Raw genomic sequence first — 22,996 nt, forward strand, 5'->3', positions numbered from 1 at the left:
CCAATTTGGATCATAAAATCCAATTCCCTTTCAAAATTTTGCCAAGAGCCGGAACTGGACTAAATTGGCCAAAACTTGACCAAATGGGATCCAAACTCAAATCCAAGCATATGATAATCATGTATACACTATCAGCTACAAGCACAACCAATATGAAGTCATTTTGACACAAAAGACATCATACGCGTATGATGTCTCCAGCATGATTTTGAGCCCATTTTGCATATTTTTTCACCTACCTGGCATCCTTAGGCCCTAAATAGCTCATGTTTCAATTTTCAAGTCATTTGGATAGTTAAAAGCTTCATTTTGGCTTTCAGTACTAAAAAGACGCTAACTTCTGAAATTGGAGTTACAGGATCCATGGATTCCACCAAGTCATCGGCAATGAAGAAAAAAAGACCGACAATCAAAGATGCTATTGCAGAAGCGGAAACATTTGACATTCCATCAGAAACCCTCAAGACAACCAAAACTTGGGTGGAGGAAGCAGTACTGGAGAAAGAGGGAATAAAGATCTACCAGGGGACTTTCAGAGATCCTCAAGGGCAAGCGGTGGATGTACCGATGATCCCACAGGAATTGGTAGATTATAGCAGGTCATAAGACATCAGCAGGTACCTGGAAAGGGCAGACTTGCACAGTTTCTTCACCTCGAAACCATCAGGTGTGGATACAAGAAGAGTGTACGAGTTGGCAACATCCATTCAGAAGGATGGAAAAGCCACATTGACAGCCATGGATGGAGAGAAGGTAGAAGTACAGATCACTCCACAGCTAATTGCAGACGCATTGAAGCTGCACAACAAAGGGAGCTCGGTCAGGGAAAGAAGGGAGGCCATAGAGGTCTATGGGCCCAAGAAACAGAATGCGACCTATGGAGATATGAAGGACCCAAGAGCGGCAACCCTTTGTCGACTGTACAACCAATTTCTTCATGTTTGCAGTAAAAGACCACAAAAGTATACGACACCACCCCATGCCATTGCGACCACCATCACATGGGCATTAAAGAGCAATATGCCAAAAGAGGTGAATTACGCTCAACACATCCACGAGCAAGTAATTGCCATGCACAACGAGAAGCCAAAATACATAGGAGGAGCGGAAATTCTGACAAGAATAGCTTATGAAGCTATTGGAGCTAGAGATCAGTGGCCAAAGGCTCCCTCCCAGAATGAGTGGCTTAGAGAAGCCGACGAGGAGGAAGAACAGCCCGAAGTATCCAAGAGGGCATCCACAAGAGCACGCCGGAAACTAGAAGTAGTTTCAGAACCTGAAGAGGATGTGGACGAGCCACTTAAGAAGAAAGTAAAGAAGAAGGTTGCTCCCAAGCAAACCAAAAGTCAGAAAGCGGCAAGAATGGAAAGATTAGTGGAGCAGTTTAGAGCGGAAAGAGCTCTAAAGGGTGACTTTGAAGAAAAGTGGGTGCCAGATCCCACTAAAGTCGGAACTAGCTCAGCCAGGCCACACATTGATCAATACGATCAATATATTAAAGCTTATGAGGAGTCAGAGGCTATTTTGGTGCAGCAACCTGTCGAGCCATACACTGAAGAGGAGGTACAACAATTAAAAGCTGAGCTGAAAAAGGACGACAAGGGGAAAAGGAAAGTAGATGGGTCTACTAAGCCTCAAGAGAAAGATGGGCAAGCCGACAAAGGGAAAGCCAAGGAAGCTGAGGACAAACATCCCTCTATGACTGATGTACCAAGCCCGAAGAAGACGGAAAAAATTGTGGAAGAGACCACAGTAGAGGTGGACACAGATGTTTTGGAAAAGCCAGAAGCCGAGACCAAAGAAAAGAAGATAGATCTAGTTCAACAAAAGAGAAATGATTATGAGGATCTGGTAGAGATAGGATACACCGAAGAAGATGCCCTTGAGGCAGTTTATGGGATCACCCTACAAAAACAAGATGAACGGAGAGGGACGGAGAAAAAGACAAAGAGTAAAAAAGAAAGTGAAGAGAAACTGGACGAACCGAAAATACTAGAAGAGCCAAAGCCAGTGGAGGTGGTGGCGGAAAGAGCTTTAGAGTTGACAGATGATGATGAAAAAGACATGCACATGGTGCATGAACTGCTCAACAAGATAAAAGAAAGGTCCAAGGCAAAGGAAGTAGAGATTGAGACAGCCAAACAAAGGGAAGCGGAGTTGCAGAGAAATTTAGAGAATGCTATGACTGAATCTGAAAGTCATAAAGCATCACTCTATGAGGCGGAAAACGAGAGAGACGGCTTGATACTCCAACTAGCCGAGGCTTCAAGAGAAGTAACAAGTGCATAGAAAGCAAGGGAGCGGATAGAGGATGAGTTGGAGGCGGCTAAGGATGAGCTCATTGAGCTAAGGGAAAGAGTCGAGCTCCAAGAAAGAACAATCACTAGACTCAGGTCTACCCCTAGAGCTAGCAGAGCAGGAACCGAACAAGAGGGAGCTATCGTACCAGTTTTGGAAGACCTGGTCCGAAGCTTACAAAGAGAGCTAAGATTAGAGCAAGTGCAAAGGTTGCACATTGCGGAGGGATCATTGGCCGCAGAGGAGAGGCTCACATTAGAAAATCAAACACTACGGACAGAGAATGAGGCCCTCCGCAAACAGCTCCAAGATCTACAAGAGCAACAAAGAAGAGAGACAGAGACACCACACGAAGAATCAGGTGGAGAAGCCATAGAGCTACCAGAAACTGGAGAGGCAACCACAATTGAAGATCCAGCCCCAGCTCAAGAGGTGGCCTTGACTTCAAGAATCTCTGAAGAAGAAGAACAAAGGCTCCATGACCAAATAGAAAAGTCAGCAGAGGAGAGTGCCAAGGCGGAAATGGAATGGGAGAGGAGACTCCTAATCTCCATTAGACTTCACGGACTAGACACAAAAGTGCTCCATGAACAGTGGATGCAACCCAGCTTGCCTTTCCCTTTGATGAAATTTGAAGTGCTAAAGACAAAAAAGAGACTAGAAGGAGAGCAGTATGTCGCTCTTTACAAAGGCGACATCACAAAGGAGGAACAATCAAAGAAGATAGTAGATTCACAACCTAGATGGAGGAAAGGTTGGCTGAACAAATACCCAGCCTACCTCATCTACTTGTTGGAGGCACCAAAGGAGATCCGGGAGGATGCAACCTTCTGCCCGATACCAAGAGTCAGAAACTGGAAAGAGCATGGCAGGATTGCAGAAAAGAAGCCAAATTGGCTTAATTATCCCAGGATGCCAGGACCAAAGGCAGGAGAGAGAATAGGTAAAGCCTACATGGTGAAAACCCTAACGGGCACCATCAAGCTCTTTACTGGCTCTCCTGACCTTTCATGTCAGATGATCAAGAAAATCTGCAGGACTCTCTTAGCTTGCAATGAAGTGTTCGCACCAGATAAATCCACGACCTCAAGTCTACTATCGACGGCCGACACGGTGTCTGATATGATGTACGATCTTTCATTGCAGCCTTCTCCAAAAGTGTTACACCTCCTATACCAAAGGATTATGTTCTTGCCTAGCTTCCACATGCAAACATTTGAAGAAGCTTTCTACACCGGCTTTTTCACCCACGAAAGCAAAATATTCAGCCCAACCTTGACCATCGGCAACCTACGATACGAATCACATTTGCAGATGCTCAAGACGACAGGACTTTATTGACCAAGCATAAAAGTCATGTCAGGGACGACATGAACGCGGGGGGGGGAGTGTTGAGCCAACAGAGGATCACACCCACATTTTTGCTCACACTCATCATTTTGTAACCATTGATTGTAATAAATGTCTTTCCGACATTAATTTTGATTTGAGCCATTCATTAAGTAACGGAACTCAATTGAGTTTCCAGCTTGTAATCCCGAAGTAATTTCACTTGCTGATGTAATTAGTTAGAGATGTTCTCACCTCCAAGGCTGAGGTATATAAGCCAAAGTTTTTGTAACCTAAGGGGGAGATCATTAATCAAGGTGAGTTTTTGGAGCGCCGTGACTGTGTCTGAGAGAGAGAGAGAGAGAGAGAGAGAGAGAGAGAGAGAGAGAGAGAGAGAGAGAGAGAGAGAGAGAGAGAGAGAGAGAGAGAGAGAGAGAGTCTTATCTACTTGCTACGCAAGCTACGGAGCTGCCATTGGAGAAGCGACACCGCCATTGTGTTAGCAACGGCGAGAGCTACGCACAGATACCAAGAGTGCGCGCTATTGGCTTCTATGTGCGGTAAGTTCCTACGAGCTTCTGTGTGAGTTTTCTTCCAACTCGTGTGTCGGAATTGAGCGTGCAGCATATCTATAGAACCACAACGAGTAGAGCTACACATTAGTACCATCGAGGTCAAGTTTCGGTCACCTGTATATTTTGGCCTGTCTTCATACGCGTTTACCGCACGGAGTGGTTATAGGTTGAGTTTGCAGTTCAAGTCTTTAGGGTGTTGTTCTTACCTAGTGTATAGACTTCCCCTTGAGTTTGAGATCGATTCAATAATTTTAGATCTTGTTTCGTATAGCATTCATTCGTAGTACGGATTTCAGTCACTTGCGTATTTTAGAACTTAGATTTGATTTCCTTAGTAGTGATTGTCATTAGAAGTTCGAGTAGGTGATTTGACACCCACCTAGTTGTTTCCATGCGCCTGCGGGTCAAGCTCCGTCCTTGTCTGACAAATTCTGTTGTTGGTTGAGTTCTCGCTATTTAGCTTCCGCTAGCGGCGTAACCACCTTAACAGCCACCACTCGTACCCTTAAATATGCTACAAGCAATGCATATAGCTTCTGACAAGACTCATCCTAATATAACAAAGAAAACATACAAATGGGTCCCTAAAGCTTCTTTAGCGACCATAGCTAGTGCTAAAAGACAGGAGCTTGGTAAGAGACGTCCCATTCACCCCATGAAATGTAAAGAAACATGGTGGTGGATTCCTAAACGACTATTGGAAGTCCAAGGCTACTATCAAAGAAATGATCAAATCTGGGTGTCAAAACGTAGATTGTGTTCTTACCTGTCACCTGACCCATGTGCGCCCAATCTTGTAGTTCCAAAACAAATTGACGATTGTGGTAAGAAAAAAATCACAGAATGCTACACACCCGCTTCAGAGCTAGTTTGGGTACCAAAGAAAGAACGATTTGTTCCACCTAGCTCAGGAAGGAGGGAGTCCCATGAAGCTTCTAGCTCCTCATGTAATGCATCCATAGAGGTAAAAGCTTCTCCACAGCCTCCACCTACAATGGTGGACCTCCATAAAGCTACAAAGGAATCCACACCTCCCAGTGTTCAAGAATCACTTGATGAACCACTTCAAGTTTGATCCTGGGAGAGTACCTTACCACCCTTGCAACTCGACGAGGCACCTAAGGTAATAGAAAACTACTGGAAAAAATCCTCACCTATTATCAAATGGAACAATTGGTTTCAAAGGGTGACGAGCACATTTCAAATGATATGATCTACCCAAGGAAGGGGGAAGTGTTTGCTGACAGTCATCATTTACTCACTCCCCTCTCAACCTTGTTTCCCTGACCTCTCAATCACCAATCTTAGGGAATGTATATATAAAGCCTTATACTCACAAAAAACAAAAATAATAAAGAGCAAGAGCAATTAGCAAACGAGTATGCACAATAAAAGTCAAAACATTGACCCAGACCTGCACATTCACATCCGGTACACTGAAACAAAGACCTATGTCATTAAACACCTTTGATCCTCATCACTCGAGTGATGGAGGGTAGGTAAGATTAGTACGATAGGAATGTTTCTGTTTTAGAGTTTAATGATTAGCAAAGTTCTTTCTTCCCACTGATGTGCCTCCTAGACGTATTCTTTGTGTTTCCTAGTGTGTACATGAACGTGTTGCTGTGGTTAGGATTTGGACCTTCATGGAATCTTTCTCTCGTTCACACTTCAGATCAAGCGCGATCATCAACACAAACAGGTGTTTCTTGTCTATTAACATTGCCCCTTATCTTTTTGCATCCATGTTTGTCTGCTTTAATTGTGATTGGTAGCATAATATTCGATGCATTTTCTTAGTACCAAACATTAAATTCAATGTAATTTTTTGTCATAATCACTTGTCTAGGTTTAAAAATCAAGGAGTCCGACCAAGCCAGTTTGACCAAGCTAGGTGTTAGAGATCTTCTCTTAATACCATGGGGAATGCCTTCCTAATAATCAATGGTTACTTAGGTTATTAATCTGATTTAGGCAGCATTGTGTGAAATGTACTAGGGCTTTCTAGTGGGCTTGACCCTATTGACCTTTAGCTTAAGTATTATAAAGGGAGTTTACTAGTGTGATGAGCCTAGGGAGGTGTAACAGTGTTATATGACCCCCCAAAAGTTACAAAATTAAAATGTTGAAAACGGACAAACAAAAACAAATCAAAGTGCCACAATGTAAAATCTTAAGCTGGAAGAGAAATCTCAGCTTGATTTGGTACTTCACTCACATGTATCGCCTATGGTACTAGAGCCCTAGAGGTTCCCAGTGTGGGCGCTTTTCCTTGAAAAGCAAAACACCCAAGGCATACAAAATAAGCACACACATCAAAATTGAATCACTGTGAAAAGACTTTGGGGGGTCAAAGAAAAGGTAATCAGTCAAGCGACGATCTCGTGAGAAATTCCTTTTATCGTAGATTAACTACAAGGTCTTCTAGGTATAGCCTCTAGTCAGCCCTCGAACATGAAATACTTGGCTCTCGCAATTAAACAACTTAATTGACCAAAGAAAATTAAGAAGCTTACCCATGCTATTAAAAGTCAATCTTTAGTGCCTTTCGACCGTTAAATTAGCGACCCCAGACTTGTTCAACTTTTTACCTTTAGAACTGTTTATGCGTTTGATTATATTGCAATTTAATGTTTACTACTGACAAATGGTTTAGAATTTTTCTACCATTCAACTTGTCTACCTAAAACTGTATATGCTTTTTAATTGTATATGAGAATGCAATTACTGTGCGAATATTGTTTGATTTTGCAATGACTGAAGAAGGCTAAGGACATTCATCTTAAATGCTCTTCCACCTCGACGAACGAGCTTCAACTCAATTGCTTTCGAGGACGGAATCTTCATCAGGAAGGGGGGCATGTTAACCCTCACGACTCACGGTTACCCTATCACCTACGACGGATGTTGTATTATTTACTTGGTAGAGTCAGGTACCGGGCTTGTCGGTCCAATAGGAAAAGGGTAAGAGTGATCGCCGATGAGAATGGCACTCTAACTGGAACATTCAAGGGATTAGTTGGCTAATCATGGGCGCCCAAGTGTGAATGGGGCGAGCTCATATAAAAGTCAACTAAACCTGAAATTCACTCATTCTCTCATTTGTGCAATTGAAGAGTGCTCTTGCTCCATCTCCATCTTCTTCTTCTTCATCTCCTTGTGTATGTGTGTATGCACGAGAGAGAGAGAGAGAGAGAGAGAGAGAGAGAGAGAGAGCGAGAGAGAGAGAGAGAGAGAGAGAGAGAGAGTGCGATTGAGCATTGCGGCGACACGACGGCGGTGAGGCGGTTGAGCGCGGCGTAGCGACGTCTTCCTCTTCTTTGCGGCGAGGAATCCTCCATGACAGGGAGCTAGAGCGGTGAGTGACACACCAACACCATCTTTGAGCTTACTAGTTTAGGTTTGTTGTGTGCTTGGATCCATTTGTGGCTCTCACACAATGTATCGGCAAGTTCCTTGCATTGACACGTGCGACATACGTGCACATTCATGTTGGCAGCCATGCGGTTGAACCATGGTACCCTTAGGATAGCATCCTCATGTTGGAGAGGAGAGATAAAGAAGTCTTCTTTGTTTACATAGCTTTGGACATGAAGCCTCAACTTCCCAATCAATGGAATAATGGAGGTTCACTGTCCCTCGAAAGCGCCATCGGCAATTACAACATCTCCCATCTCCAAAGCTTGAATGCCCAACTTGGTGGCCAACTCCATTGATATGAAGTTGTGAGTAGAGCCAGGGTCAAACAAGATGAAGGCATCATGTTCCCTTACCTTTCCCCAAGCATAGGAGAGAGGTGACCTTTACAATGAGCATCCTCTTTTGGAGCTTCCATAGTGGAAGCTCTAGGAGTCTCATTGCAAGCATTTCTTTTGGGGCAAGAACGATAACCATGTCCTTGCTCCTCACACTTAAAACATTTGTGGTCCTTGTGAAAAGTTTCAAGCTCTTCAGGGGAGAGTTTATTTTTACCTTTGTAAACTCCTTTCTCCTTGGACCGATTGTTGTTGTTGTTGTTGGAATGGCCTTGGGAAAAATTTTGGGCATTAATTTTTCCCTTTGCATCACTTTTGTCTTTATTTTCCATGGACTTGACATTCCGTCTAACCCCTTATTGGAAATTGATGCGTGAAGCAACCATGGTATGGTGGATTACTTTGCTGATAGAACCAGGCCATTGAGAGTTGACATACTCGGCCATCTCTTCAGGTAATCCCGCACAGAATTGCTGCTTTTGCTTATTAGAAAAATCTATCTTTTGAAGGACAATAGCTTTGAGATGTAAATCCCAAACCTTGTCCACATAGCCTTTGAAAATAGGCACTTAAGTATCTTAAGTATCTACACCCACGGCTCGAATTGGTATAGAGAGTAGTGGAGTGAGTCTAACATAGCAAATTTGCCAAGGGATAGCTCCTTTTGGACTTCTTATGGCTCAATAATGGTAAAGCCGTACGAAAGTCTAAAAAGACTCCATTATTAAGACCAAAGCTCTCGATGTGTGCACCATATCCCCCATAGTGGGCTCAACAAAACCGATAATAGATCCCAGTCCCACTTACCCTAATATACTTAACAAAAACAACCATTAATAGGCCACTTAAGGACCTCTCTTCTTAACCAAGAAAAGAGAAACCAAATGCTCTAATACCAATGTAATGGAAATGGCCTATGAATTTTGAGAGTAGCGGAATTAGGAAATTAGATGAAGCACTTTTGTGAGATTACTTTGTGAGTATAGCGGGTGAACTTAAGTGATGGTAGCAACATAAACATGGTACTCAGTTAACTTGACATGAACAATACTTTTGCAAGAGAAACAGAGAGTTTAGAGAACATGACAATAGTTGAGGACCGGATTCATACGGAGCCGGTCCTCCCTCCAATAGGCATTTGTATAGTTTCTCCCATCAAGAGAGACTTGGTACAATACAATCTCTGTGACCTAGGTGCTGCAATGAATATGGAAAGCTTCATGCATCACAAGTATAACATAAACATTGTAGAAAGCATTAACTATCCCAAGCCTCAATCTCAAGGCCTCAAACACCTTTGAAGGTGGAGAGAGCTAGCGGGGAATGACAATAGGGAAGAGGAAGAAGAAACATTCCATAGGAGAAAGAAATAGTTCCTCACTTATCATTACTCTTCTTGCTAGCATACATATTAGCATAGTAATGAAGATGGAGAAGATGGCAAGCTTAAGCATTGAAGCATGGCTCTTGGTTGGATTTGCATTCCATATCCAAGAGTGTTGGTGTAGGCTCTCACTTCTCACAAGCTTGAAGAAGGAGGTGGAGTTCCTCAACTTTCACCAAGTGAGAATGGTTCCACAAAATGACTGTGTGTGTGTGGTGTATATCCCCATAGCACCCCCCTTGCTTCCTTGGGGAGAGTAGTTGCTTTTCCACATGCTTCAAGCTCTTTGGACCCCTCTCCCCCTAGCCAATCACATGCAGCATGCAGTCAAGTACATGGGTAGTCCTTTGACAAGTGTCCTCCTTACCCCTTCGAGAGAGAGAGAGAGAGAGAGCTCAAAAATATCTAGATATTTGTTGGATGGAACTAGAAGCTCATTGGACCCCTCTTTAGCCCAACCAATAGCATTCAAGCACACCATGTGGTTAAGCTTAGTGAGAGTCTAACATGTGTCACATGTGCCCTTTTAGAAAAGAGGTTCCCTTTGGATGAGTGGAAGGTTAGGTCAAAGATTACCCTAACTTTGAGACTTTCATTCATAGGAAGCTTCTCAAGAAACTTCCTCATTAAGTTTGTAGGGTCTCTTTTTAACTCAAGCACCTTACCCCCCATGCATAGGAATCTTCTCAAGCGCCTTCCTCATTAAATATGATAAGTACCTCAAGCACCTTAGTCATCAAGCATGGCAAGCACCTTAGGTGGAGTTCCCACCTCAAGCTCAACCCTAGCTTGCCTAAGGTGAAAGGCAAGTTTAGGTCGGGTTCCCACCTCAAGCTCAGCCCTATCTTGCCTAAGGTCAAAGGTAATTTTAGGTCGGGTTCCTACCTCAAGCTCATTTGTAGCTTGCCTAAGGTCAAAGGACTTATAATAACCATTGGAGGTCTTTAATGAAGCTAAACCTAAGGTATTTTAAGCTCCATTAGTTAACCTTGCTCTTTGACAAACCATCTCTCATTTGGGCCCCTTTACCATTGGCCCCGTGTTGAGATAGATCCATAAGCACATGTCTATATTCTAACCCTTGTTCCTGTTTATTATCCCACATTAAATGATGAGTTTAATATGAGAAAATCATTTGGGTTGGTTAGATATTAGATTTAATGACAATCCTCTCTTGGAACTTCAGCCATGGAAGGTCTAGGAGTCTCATTGCGTGCATTTCTTTTGGGGCAAGAACAATAACCATGTCCTTGCTCCCCACACTTGAAAATTTATGGTGTCCTTGAGAAAAGACTCTAGCTCTTCAAGAAAGGGTTTATTTTTACCTTTGTAAACTCCTTTCTCCTTGATCTTGTTGTTGTTGTTGTTGGAGTTACCTTGGGAAGAGTTTTGAGCATTGCTCTTCCCTCTTGATTCATTTCCTTCTTTGTTTTCCATGGGCTTAGCATTCCTTTTAGCCCCTTGTTAGAAATTGATGCGCGAAGCAACCACAATGTGGTGGATGACTTTGGTGATGGTCCTAAGCCTTTGAGAGTTGACATACTCGGCCATTTCTTCAGGTAGTCCTGCACAAAATTGTCTCTTTTGCTCGGCAAAGTCTATCTTTTGGAAGACTGTAGCTTTGAGATGTAAATTGCAAAACTTGTCCACATACTTGTGGATAGACTCGTTGGGGAGTAGCTTCAAGATTCGCCATTCAATAAGCACTTTATCTTTGGCATCACTTGCAATAAATTGCTTCATGATGGAAACTCGTAGAGTTTTTTATGTCTTTAGAGCTTCAACATTGCCACGGAGGCTAGCCCACCATTGTCGGGCAGACTTTTGGAAGTGCATAGCTACATGACGTAGCTTAGAGGATTCTGTGGAGCCCTCATCTCCAAAGGCCGCATCCAATTGTTGGATAAAGACCAAGACTTCGTTCGTAGCACCAAAGTTTCCATCATAGGTGAGAAATGAGATGCTCTTTCCTCCCTCCTTGAACTTCTTAAGCTTGTAGGACCTTTTTCAAGCAGCATAGGATTTGTGATGTCCTCTCCTCTTGTATTCTCTAGGAGAATATCCGCTGCTTTCATCGGGAAGAGGAGCAAGGTGATGAAGATGGAGAAGAGGGTGACCTTTTTCTCACCCTTTTCTTCCTTTGGTTCCTCCCTTCCTAGGAGCTCAATAATGATGAAGACAAAGGCAAGCCCCAAAAAACTCCATTATTAAGTCTATAGTTCCCAACGGTGTACCTCGACCTAAGTCCTTTCAACCAAGATAATAGATCCTTGTCCCACTTACCCTCTTGCATAATGAACAGGTCCAACCTTTCATGCACAACTTAAGGACCTCTCTTCTTAAGCAAGACTTAAAGAAAAACCAATAGCTCTGATACCAACGTAGCGGAATTGGATTATGAACATTGAGAGTAGCAGAATAAAGATAAATACAGTGAGCATTTTTATAGGAATTATTCAAGAGAATAAAGAGAAGACTTGGTAGGAGATAGCAACATAATTATTATACTTAATTAGCTTGGCATGAACAATACTTTGCAAGAGAGAGAATTAGAGAAATTGACAACATTGAGGAATGGATTTGTGTGGAGCCGGTCCCTCCTCCAAAAGGCTTTTGTATTATAGATTCTCTCATAAAGAGAGACTTGGTACAATACAAGCTTGTGTTCCTTGAGACCTCGTTGGTGCAATGAAGATGGTAAGCTTCATGCACAACAATTATGCCCTTAATTAACTTAAAAGCATTAACTTGTCTCCTGCCTCAATCCCAAGACCTCAAACACCTTCAAAGGTGGAGAGAGCTAGCAAGGAGTGAGGGTAGGGAAGAGGAAGAAGAACTAACCTACAAGAAAGAAGTAGTGTCCTCCCATAACATTACTCACAAAGCATAGCATAGTATATCATACTAATGGAGATGAAGAAGATGTAAAGCATAGCTTTGAAGCATGGATCTTGGTTGGATTTGCATTCCATAGGCAAGAGGTATTGGTGTAGGTTCTCAACTTCCCAATCTTGGAGAAGCAGATGAAGTTCTTGCACTTCACACAATGAGATTGAATGTGTGTGTGTGTGTGTGTGTGTGTGTGTGTGTGTGTGTGTGTGTGTGTGTGTGTGTGAGAGAGAGAGAGAGAGAGAGAGAGAGAGAGAGAGAGAGAGAGAAAGAGGGAGGGAGTATATACACAAGCAACTCCCCTTCTTGCTTGTGTCGATCCCTCTTTCTCGCTCAAGCTTGAATTTTGATTGGAACTCCACAAGCCTAGCCAATCACATGCTTTAGTCATATCAAGAAACAAGGTTAGAATTTGGACAAGTGTCATCCTTACCCCTTTAGGAGAGAGGGATTGAATATTTCTGGATAATTATTCGATTGAATTTAATTCTCATTAGACTTCTTTAAGAGCTACCCAATAGGATTTAGGCACACCATGAGGGAAACATCAGGATCGCCCCCCCTTGTGTAGGGATTGCTTTGACTTTTAGCATCTCAAGCACATTAGGCTTCAAGCATGACAAGCACCTCAAGCACCTTAATCATCAAGCATGACAAGCACCTCAAGCACCTTAGTCAGCAAGCATGACAAGCACCTCCAGCACCTTAGTCAGCAAGCATGGCAAGCACCTCAGACTTGGGCAAGGTTCTCACCTCAAGGTCAGCCCCAGCTTGCTTACGGTCCTAGGTCTAAGAACTTTTAACACTAACCTTTGGAGGTCTTTAATGAAGCTAACCCTAACGACTTTTAAGCTCCATTATCTGGTTATTTATCTTTAATATACCATCTCCCTTTTGGACCCGTTGCCTCCCTTTGGTCCCATGCTGAGATAGATCTAAAAGCACATGTCTATATTCTAACTCTTGTTTCAATTAATTTTCCCACATTAAATGATCAGCTCAATATGAGAAAATCATTTGGGTTATGTAGTTATTAGATTTTATGACACTAAATAACTTTACAAGAATCCCAAGTCACACAAGTACATCTTCATTGGTTATGGTGCAGATTAAGAGATGGGATATCGTCTCTGTCACTCAGAATCTAGAAAGGTTATACGTAACTCACAAGTGATATTCAATGAGTCTAAAATGCATAGACAACCTGTTAAAGAGACCGAATATCGGAAAGTCGGATTTGAGGATTTAAGCTCTACAAATTTGGAAAACCAACTCACTCTACTGGTGATGTTCCTACCAGTAGTAGTGCTCCAGAGAGAGAAGAATCCGACAGTCAGGTAGTGAGGAGATCTATGCATGTATCTCATGCCCCTGAGCGGTTTGAGCCAGGATTGGACTATGTGTTAGTCACTGACTTCGATGAGCCACTTGTTACAAAGAAGCAATTCATATGGAAGATAGCGCAAAGTGGGAGCAAGCTATGCAATCCGAGTATAACTCAATTTTAGCCAATGAAACTTGGGAATTGACAGAGTTACCAAAAGGTAAAAAATCATTTCCCTGCAAATGGATGTACAAGAAGAAGTACATGGAAGAAGAACTCGAGCCTAAGTATAAGGCTCGATTGGTTGCTAAAGGCTTCAAGAAAAAGAAAGGCATAGATTTCAACGAGATTTTTTCTCCAGTAGGCAAGATGACTACACTATGTCTTGTGCTTGGTTTAGTAGCCATTGAGGACATGGAATTGGTCCAAATGGATGTGAAGATGGCATTGTGTTGAGATGATGGGCATAGGGTGAAGCCTCATGATGCTTCTTATTTGTACATGTTTGTACTAACATAGGCCACTTGGGCCACTATGGCCTTCAAGCGGGAGATTGTTGTTAGGAAATAAGACGTAGCTAAATAGATTTTTGAGTAGATTACTTAATGGAGAGAGATAGATTTCACACACAAGAGATTATAGAGTAGAGAGAGAGAGAGAGTACACACGATATACGTGGTTCACCCAATGTGGGCTACGTCCACGGGAAAGCAGCCACTCAATGGCTTTGGCACTTCAAAAGAAGAAGTAGTTTACAAAGGGATTAAACCCTTGATAGAGCTCCCGCCTTGCTTCACTCTCACCACCTCACACTCACCTTGTTGCATCAACTTCACACTATGAAATGTGTGTAGAAATGGCCTCCTTTTATAGGCCAAAAGGGATGCCCTCTCTTATGAGAGGCAGCCATGTGTACCCGCCCTTGTGCGAATAAGTCCAAATCGGACCCTCCAATCCGCCCATGTGTGGCCCCCTTTGAGAGGACAAGTCCGCTTTTGAATTCGGCCACCGACCACCGGCCATTGACTTCCGACCACCGGCCATCGGCCATTGACTACCGGCCACCGGCCAACCAACCGGTTGTTTTCCGACCACTTTCCGGCCGCCGTCCGGCCATAATATTCCGGCAAAAAAAAAGTCTCGGGGGCGGAGGCCCCCGAGGCCTCTAAAGTTGCCCCTGATTCTTGTCCGTGAAAATTTTGGTTTCCGGTGAGTGATTTTTCTTCACGCACGATGGCTTCTCCTCATAATGGGGGCCTTACAAATGTGCGCTTTTACCACAGAAAATTACAAGGGTAAATCAGGCTCCATACTTAACAATCTCCCACTTGGAGACTGATCTCCAAACCACACCTGTGACTGCTTTCCATTTTGGCTTCTTATCCTTGAATGCCGATTGAAGATGAGCAAAAACTCAACTTCTCCTTGTTGACCACCTTTGTAAACATGTCTGCAGGATTTTCACTTGTATGCACCTTTCCTAGCTTTAGTTGTCCCTCTTCCAAAAGAGTGCGTATGAAGTGATATCTCACCTCAATGTGCTTTTTCCTTGAATGAAAGGCTGAGTTCTTCGCAAGATGGATAGCGCTTTGGCTATCGTTGTACAAGACACAATTGTCTTGTTTGAATCCAAGCTCTTCTAAGAATCTGTGAAGCCACAGAATTTCTTTGCTTGCCTCCGTCATTGCTACATACTCTGCTTCCGTGGTAGAAAGTGAAACCACTTTCTGCAGCTTTGAAGCCCAGCTTACTGTTGTGCCTCCAACCACGAACACATAGCTAGTAGTGCTCCTTCGAGTATCTTTGTCACCTGCCATATCTGCATCAGCATACCCTTCTAGAAAAATATCAGTTCCTCCAAAATACAAAGAATTTTTTGTTGTCCCTTTTAGATACCTAAGTATCCACTTCACAACTTGCCAATGCTCTTTACCTGGGTTGTCCATGAACCTACTCACAACTCCCACTGCATGTGCAATGTCTGGCCTTGTCCATACCATAGCATACATTAGAGAACCTACCGCTGCAGCAAATGGAACTTTAGACATATAGGCTAGCTCCTCTTGTGTCTTTGGACACATATCCTTTGTTAGTTTAAAATGACCAGCCAAAGGTGTAGAAACTAGTTTTGCATTTTGCATTGCAAACCTTTCTAGTACCTTCTTGATGTAATCTTCTTGAGATAGCTTTATTGTCTTCTTCGTCCTGTCGCTTCATATTTTCATACCAAGTATCCTCTTTGCAGCACCTAAATCTTTCATTGAAAAAGATTTAGACAGCTCCTCTTTTAGGTCTTTGATGTCCTGCATGTTAGCACTTGCAATCAGCATGTCATCAACATACAACATTAGGATGATGAACTTCCCATCTCCTAAATTCTTCGTGTAGACGCAGTGATCCGAGTTGCATCTTGTGAATCCATGATCCAACATCCATCGATCAAACTTCAAGTACCATTGTCTTGATGCTTGCTTTAAACCATACAAGCTCTTCTTTAATCTGCAAACCATTTTCTCCTTACCTTTTACTTCATGCCCCTTTGGTTGAAGCATGTAGATTTCCTCCTCTAAGTCACCGTGAGGGAATGCCGTATTTACATCCATTTGCTCGATATTTAAATCATGAGCAGCCACAAGGCTTAAGACAAGCCTAATTGAGTTCATTTTTACAACAGGAGATTATATTTCATTGAAGTCAATATCTTTCTTTTGAGAAAACCCTTTTACCACAAGCCTAGACTTGTACCTTTTCTTCCCACCTTCTTCTTCCTTCAGCTTGTACACCCATTTGTTTTGAAGTGCCCGCTTATCTTTAGGCAACTCAACCAACTCCCATGTTTGGTTGCGATGTAGTGAGTCCATGTCCACTTGCATGCTCTTCATCCATCCTTCTTTGGATTCATGTTGCATAGCTTCTTCGTATGATTCCGGCTCTCCAGAATCTGAGATCAAGAGATGGTTGAAGGAAGGAACAAACCTTTCTGGAGCTCTACTTGCTCTTGTAGATCTTCGGGGAATAGGTTGAGGCTCCTCATTTGGTTGACGTTGTTGCACATTGTCACCGTTTGCAGTCCTTGAGTCTTCACCATCCTCAAGCTCCATGTACTCATCACCTGTTTCTTTTGTTTGTTTTCTTTCTAAGTAATCTTTGTACATATTTTGTTCGTTAAAAATTACATCCCTACTCCTTAAGATTTTACCATCTTCAGGATTCCATAGGCGATACCCAAAGTCACCTTCTCCATAGCCAATGAAAAAACACTTTTTGGACTTTGCATCTAGCTTTGATCTTAGGCTTCTATCTATGTGCATGAAAGCCTCACACCCAAACACTTTGAGAAACGCATAATTCACCGGTTTACCTGTCCATGCCTCTTCTGGAACTCCCCCATCCAATGCCGTTGAGGGTGACCGATTGATTAAGTACACAGACATACTTACAGCTTCCGCCCAAAGCTCAAGCGGTAGGCCTGCATGTAGCCGCATGCTTTGTGCTCGCTCCATGATTGTCCTGTTCATCCTTCCGAAATCCCATTTTGTTGAGGTGTGCTTGGGGTTGTCCTTTGCCTCCAAATGCCATTGCTAGCACAAAAGCTTTCAAAATCTTGGCTGCAATATTCACCTCCATTGTCGGATCTGAGGCATTTAACCTTGGTACCTGTTTCATTCTCCACAAAGGCTTTCCACGTTTGAAATATGGAAAATACATCGGATTTATTCTTCATGACATAAACCCATGTTTTTCTAGTCACATCGTCTATGAATGTTACATAGTACAATGAGCCACCAAGTGATGGTGTACTTGCAGGACCCCAAACATCAGAATGAACCAACTCAAGTTTTTTATTTTTTCTTTCATTTCCTGATTTTTGAAATTTTACCCTCTTTTGTTTACCATAAACACAATCTTCACTGAACTCTAAGTCCGCTTCTTTCAAACCTGGTAGAAGCTTCTTTGTTTGAAGGATTTGCATTCCTTTGGCACTCATATGCCCAAGTCGGTAGTGCCACACCGCACTGTCAACTTCTGTAGTTGCTGCACAAGCTGAAGGTTGCGTGCTAACAGTACACAAGTAAAGTGTACCGAATTTTTCTCCCTTGGCAACCACCAAAGATCCCTTTGAGATCTTCCACCGTTTGTTTTCGAATGCAATGTTGTGACCTTCATCGTCCAATTGTCTTGTAGAGATCAAATTTTTGCGAAGAGAAGGAACATGCCTAACATCTTTAAGCTTCCATTCATTTCCGTTAGCAGTTTTGACAGAAACTGTACCTTTGCCGACAATCTCACAAGCTTCATCATCTCCCAAGTATACATACCCAAAATTACCTTTGGTGTAGTCTTGGAAATATTGCTTGTGTGGTGTCGCATGGAATGAAGCCCCGGAATCTACTATCAAGGAATTAGACACATTGTCTAATGAGAGAATTAGAGCATCTTGCTCTACTTTACCTGCCACATTGGCCTCCGATGTTGGCTTGTTGTTTTGAGACTCTGTCTCCTTCTTCTTCTTGGACCAAAAATCCTTCTTGATGTGGCCCTTCTTGCCGCAGTTCCAACATTCAAGAACTAACTTTGTGCGTGACTTGCTCTGCCTTGAGCGATCACGACCCTTTTGGTTTTTGAACCTCTCCTTAGGCCTTCCTCTTGTTTCCACTGATAGTGCAGCACTTGATGATTCTCCTGTGCTTCTCCTTCGCATTTCCTCGCTTAGGAGAACACCCACAACATCATCAAACTTAAGAGTATTTGTACCAGAGATAGAATTACTTACAGCCATCACAAGGCTGTCCCAACTATCCGGTAGAGATGATAGTATAAGGAGAGCTCGCACTTCGTCATCGAAATTGATTTTCACCGATCGAAGTTGACTTATGTTTGTGTTAAAGTCATTTAGGTGTTCTGCAACTAAACCATTCTCTGTCATCTTTAGATTGAACAAGCGCTTCATAAGAAATACCTTATTGGATGCCGATGGTTTCTCGTAGAAGTCATCAAGTGACTTCATCAAGTCCTCCGTGGTCTTCATCTCCGAAACATTGAAGGCCACCGTTGATGCCAAGCTTAACCGGATTGTTCCCAGTGCCTTTCGATCAAGGACAATCCATGCTTCATCTGCCATTGTTGCGGGCTTCTTCGCAAGACCGCCTAGAGGCAAATAGAGGTCCTTCTGGTAGAGATAGTCTTCAATCTGCATCTTCCAATGCTGGTAGTTTTTGCCGTTGAACTTCTCAATCTTGAGCTTCCCTTCCTCCGCCATAACTCCCACTCAATTCAAGGAATCCTTTTCTTGAGTTAATTTAGCTACGAGCAAACCTTGCTTTGATACCAGTTGTTAGGAAATAAGACGTAGCTAAATAGATTTTTGAGTAGATTACTTAATGGAGAGAGATAGATTTCACACACAAGAGATTATAGAGTAGAGAGAGAGAGAGAGTACACACGATATACGTGGTTCACCCAATGTGGGCTACGTCCACGGGAAAGCAGCCACTCAATGGCTTTAGCACTTCAAAAGAAGAAGTAGTTTACAAAGGGATTAAACCCTTGATAGAGCTCCCGCCTTGCTTCACTCTCACCACCTCACACTCACCTTGTTGCATCAACTTCACACTATGAAATGTGTGTAGAAATGGCCTCCTTTTATAGGCCAAAAGGGATGCCCTCTCTTATGAGAGGCAACCATGTGTAGCCGCCCTTCTGCGAATAAGTCCAAATCGGACCCTCCAATCCGCCCATGTGTGGCCGCCTTTGAGAGGACAAGTCCACTTTTGAATTTGGCCACCGGCCATTGAATTCGGCCACCGGCCACCGGCCATTGACTTCCGACCACCGGCCATCGGCCATTGACTACCGGCCACCGGCCAACCGACCGGTTGTTTTCCAACCGCTTTCCGACCGCCAGCCGGCCATAATATTCCGACGAAAAAGAATATTCCAGCGAAAAAAAAGTCTCGGGGGTGGAGGCCCCCGAGGCCTCTAAAGTTGCCCCTGATTCTTGTCCGTGAAAATTTTGGTTTCCGGTGAGTGATTTTCCTTCACGCACGATGGCTTCTCCTCATAATGAGGGCCTTACAAATGTGCGCTTTTACCACAGAAAATTACAAGGGTAAATCAGGCTCCATACTTAACAATTGTAAGGGTGCAGGCCATACTGGCTGGGCATTGGGTGCCGCCCATCTCTAACTCTTAACATTATTCTTTAATACATAAAGCAATAAGGAACAATGGTTTATCCACTACAGCTCCACCCACATCGAGCGTACTATCTCGTGCACGTGCACTCCTGCACCCGCACTCACATCCATCCACTCCATCGCACATTTAGCACCTCTGATGCTAATAAGGCCATGCGTAGCTAGGCTTTGTAACTTTTTCTACCACTACTAGCTAGGGTATGTAACTGCTTTTGACACAAAATTGGTCTCTTTGAGAAAATAGTGATTTTGATGTACTAACACAACCTAAAATTTTGAAAAATTGATGTTAACCTGTGATGTACCTACCTCTCATGTTATTGATATGCTTGAGTGCCAGTGATGATTGCACAGCACTTATTGTTATTAATTGTCGATTTTGACTATCATAACTTTTTTTTACTACTAGTGGGGCTTATAAGCAGTGGTTATTATACTTGTTGGGCTTACAAAATGGAAGGGTTTTGGTTATAATGTTGCGGTTTGCTTCGGTCTAATCACTATTTTTGATGAGTTGATGCAGTCGTATTTGGAACCTTTATTACACTAATTTGTCAAGATAACAGAAATAACTATGATTTCATTGCAATTATCTACATGACATTATTGGTTCCTATATTGAGCTACTTTGCTTGCTATAAACTTACTGGTTGTACTTTTGTGGGAATCCTTTTTGGGTCATTTGGTCCTTTTTCTGGCTTGATATGAAACAATTGATACTCATGTCTGTTTTTGCTTTACAGGATTGGTTTTACATTAGATTGAGTATACTATTAACAGCTGGTTATTAGCACCTTACTCACTTTGACTCTGTTTATCCAATTGAGGGTTAAAAACTAGTTTAAATTCCTACTTGGTTTGATATCATAACCGCCTCACAAAGGGTGTGTATCTCAGTTATATGGCTAGGATCACTGAAAATTTGAAATACCTTACCTAAAAGGAAAAAATGGTTGTAGTACTTGAGCTTACCTCTCGGAGATTTCGTTGCTCTCTGATCAAATTTCTACGATTCATCAGCCCTAGCTCTAATATTAAAAAATTAGTAAAAGGAAGTCATGGTACTCAAATGCTTATGGTATTTATTAATAAGGACCAGCTTTGTCCTGGAAACTACTCGGGGATGATTGATGGAGTGGGGGTGTTCTTTTATTAAAGATGCCTCACTAGGATGCTTATAGATTAACACTTTGTTCCCTTGGATGGATTTATACATATGATCCTTACTTTCTATTAAGTGCATCATCCTATCTAATTTGTATACAAAATGATTATCAATCAGTGGTTTGGATTCTTACTCTAGCTTTACTTATGCCCTGGCTAGAATATGGTATGCCTATGATTTGTTTGAATGGTTGATCTACATGGATTTGAGATACAATTCATGACCCTCCCATTCTCATATCTTACAAAGTTTTGGGACTTTAAGTGTAAGATGATACTAGCTTGCTAACTTACTTACTTGGTGTGTCACTTTTTATCCTTCAATTAGTAGCCAATACTGGTATTTGGCTAAGGGCGGGTGATTTTACCATAAATTTGAATCCTAAACTTAGTTAAAAATGGACTTTTTGGACACCTTGTTTAATTACCTTTAATTTGAATATGTTACATGTTCTCACATTTCACGACTGATTCACTATCTACTTTTAACTATTTGAGCCTGGCATGAAGTTGGCCCTAGGCTCAGAATGTGAGTTAAAAATAAATAAAATCAAGAAGATTGTAGGTACTAAATATAGCCTCCAAAATCATGGTTTTCAAATTTGTTCAAAAATATTATCTAAAAGTAATTTACATTAAGCTGTAAAATTTAGAGTTAAGACTATAATGATCAGATGGACTTTGCTCCGAGTGCGTAGTTATGGCTTGGCACTTCAAAAATTGTCAAGACTTTTGGTGACAATTATGTCAAATTTTGAAGTAAGGAAAGGACGGTGTTGAGTAATTTTCACATGGTCAGGACTGGACTTGTTTCATTGAGATTTTGGCAGGGTTTGGAATACTTAGATAGCTTGAATTTTGTTCATGGCAGATTCTACCTGCCGTACGTGACATGGTCTTTATTACACACTCAAGGTGGTGCTTAGCTGTGCTTTACTTTTTAGTAGTAGAATTTAAGAAACTTTAAAATATATAATGTCGGCTCTTAGCTTAGTGTAGGTTCATGACTTCTCCTTGCTCATTGTTTTGGCATAACTGACTATTGTTTCTCACTGTTGACAATGAATATGGCTGGTTACTGGTCCTTAAATGCTTGGGTCGCTTTGAATTTACTTTTTATGTAGAAATCACGGAAATTGGAATTTCAATATGGTTGTCACTACTTGGATTGCTCATGGATTTTTTTGGAAGATGGCTTCCTCTTAGTTAAATGAAAGTCACATAAAGGGGTTCCTTGCCTCTGTGGAAAAGTAGAAGTAGAAATTAAAAGGAAATTGGAAATATAATATGGTTGTGACTACTTGGATTGCTCATGAAGTTTTGCAGAATGTCTTCCTCTTATGAAAGTCACATAAAGGGGTTCCTTGCCTTCTTGGATAAAGGGTTAAAAAATCTACCTCTTGGAGAATATTGTTTAACGTGGATACTTCATACTTAAAATAAGAAAAAATAATAAAGATTGATTCATAATTTATAAATAAAACTTAATGCTTTATCACACATTATAGACACTTGCATCAGAAGGGGTGATGGCCTTCTCACGTTTTCCATTATTATATACTCTAAATCCATTTACAAAAAAAAACTGTTTTTGAAGTAGTTTAAGTTAACAAATATTAAGTAGGACAAGGATAACAATTGATATGTCCTTTGACACATGTAATACTTATTTAAGGCTAACGAATTTGTTGTCTTGTTTATATGGATGCAAGTGAGAACAATGGTTTAACTTTGCTGCTCTCCGCCTTTGAAGATCTCTGCTGATTCAATCTGGATGACCTCTACAACTCTATTACTTTTGTATAGGATAATTGGAATGAGTCTCGATTCTTATTATATTGTACAAAAGTGAATCTTAAACTGAGTCATTTTGTACAAAACATTGTCCAGTTATGTAAAGCCAGTTGTCTTTTGAACGTTATATTCTTTTGTGAATATGTAATACAACAACAAACCAAGACAAGGCCGCAACCACACACTCACTATATAAGTGAATGTTTTGTTATGTATCCTTTGATGTCCTTTTGCATAATTCTTCCCATGCACTTTTAATCTCTCCCCTTCCTTAGATATCAATCTTT

Source organism: Adiantum capillus-veneris, chromosome 21 (assembly GCF_014529385.1).
Source record: "Adiantum capillus-veneris isolate H3 chromosome 21, ASM1452938v2, whole genome shotgun sequence".
NCBI lineage: Eukaryota > Viridiplantae > Streptophyta > Polypodiopsida > Polypodiales > Pteridaceae > Adiantum > Adiantum capillus-veneris.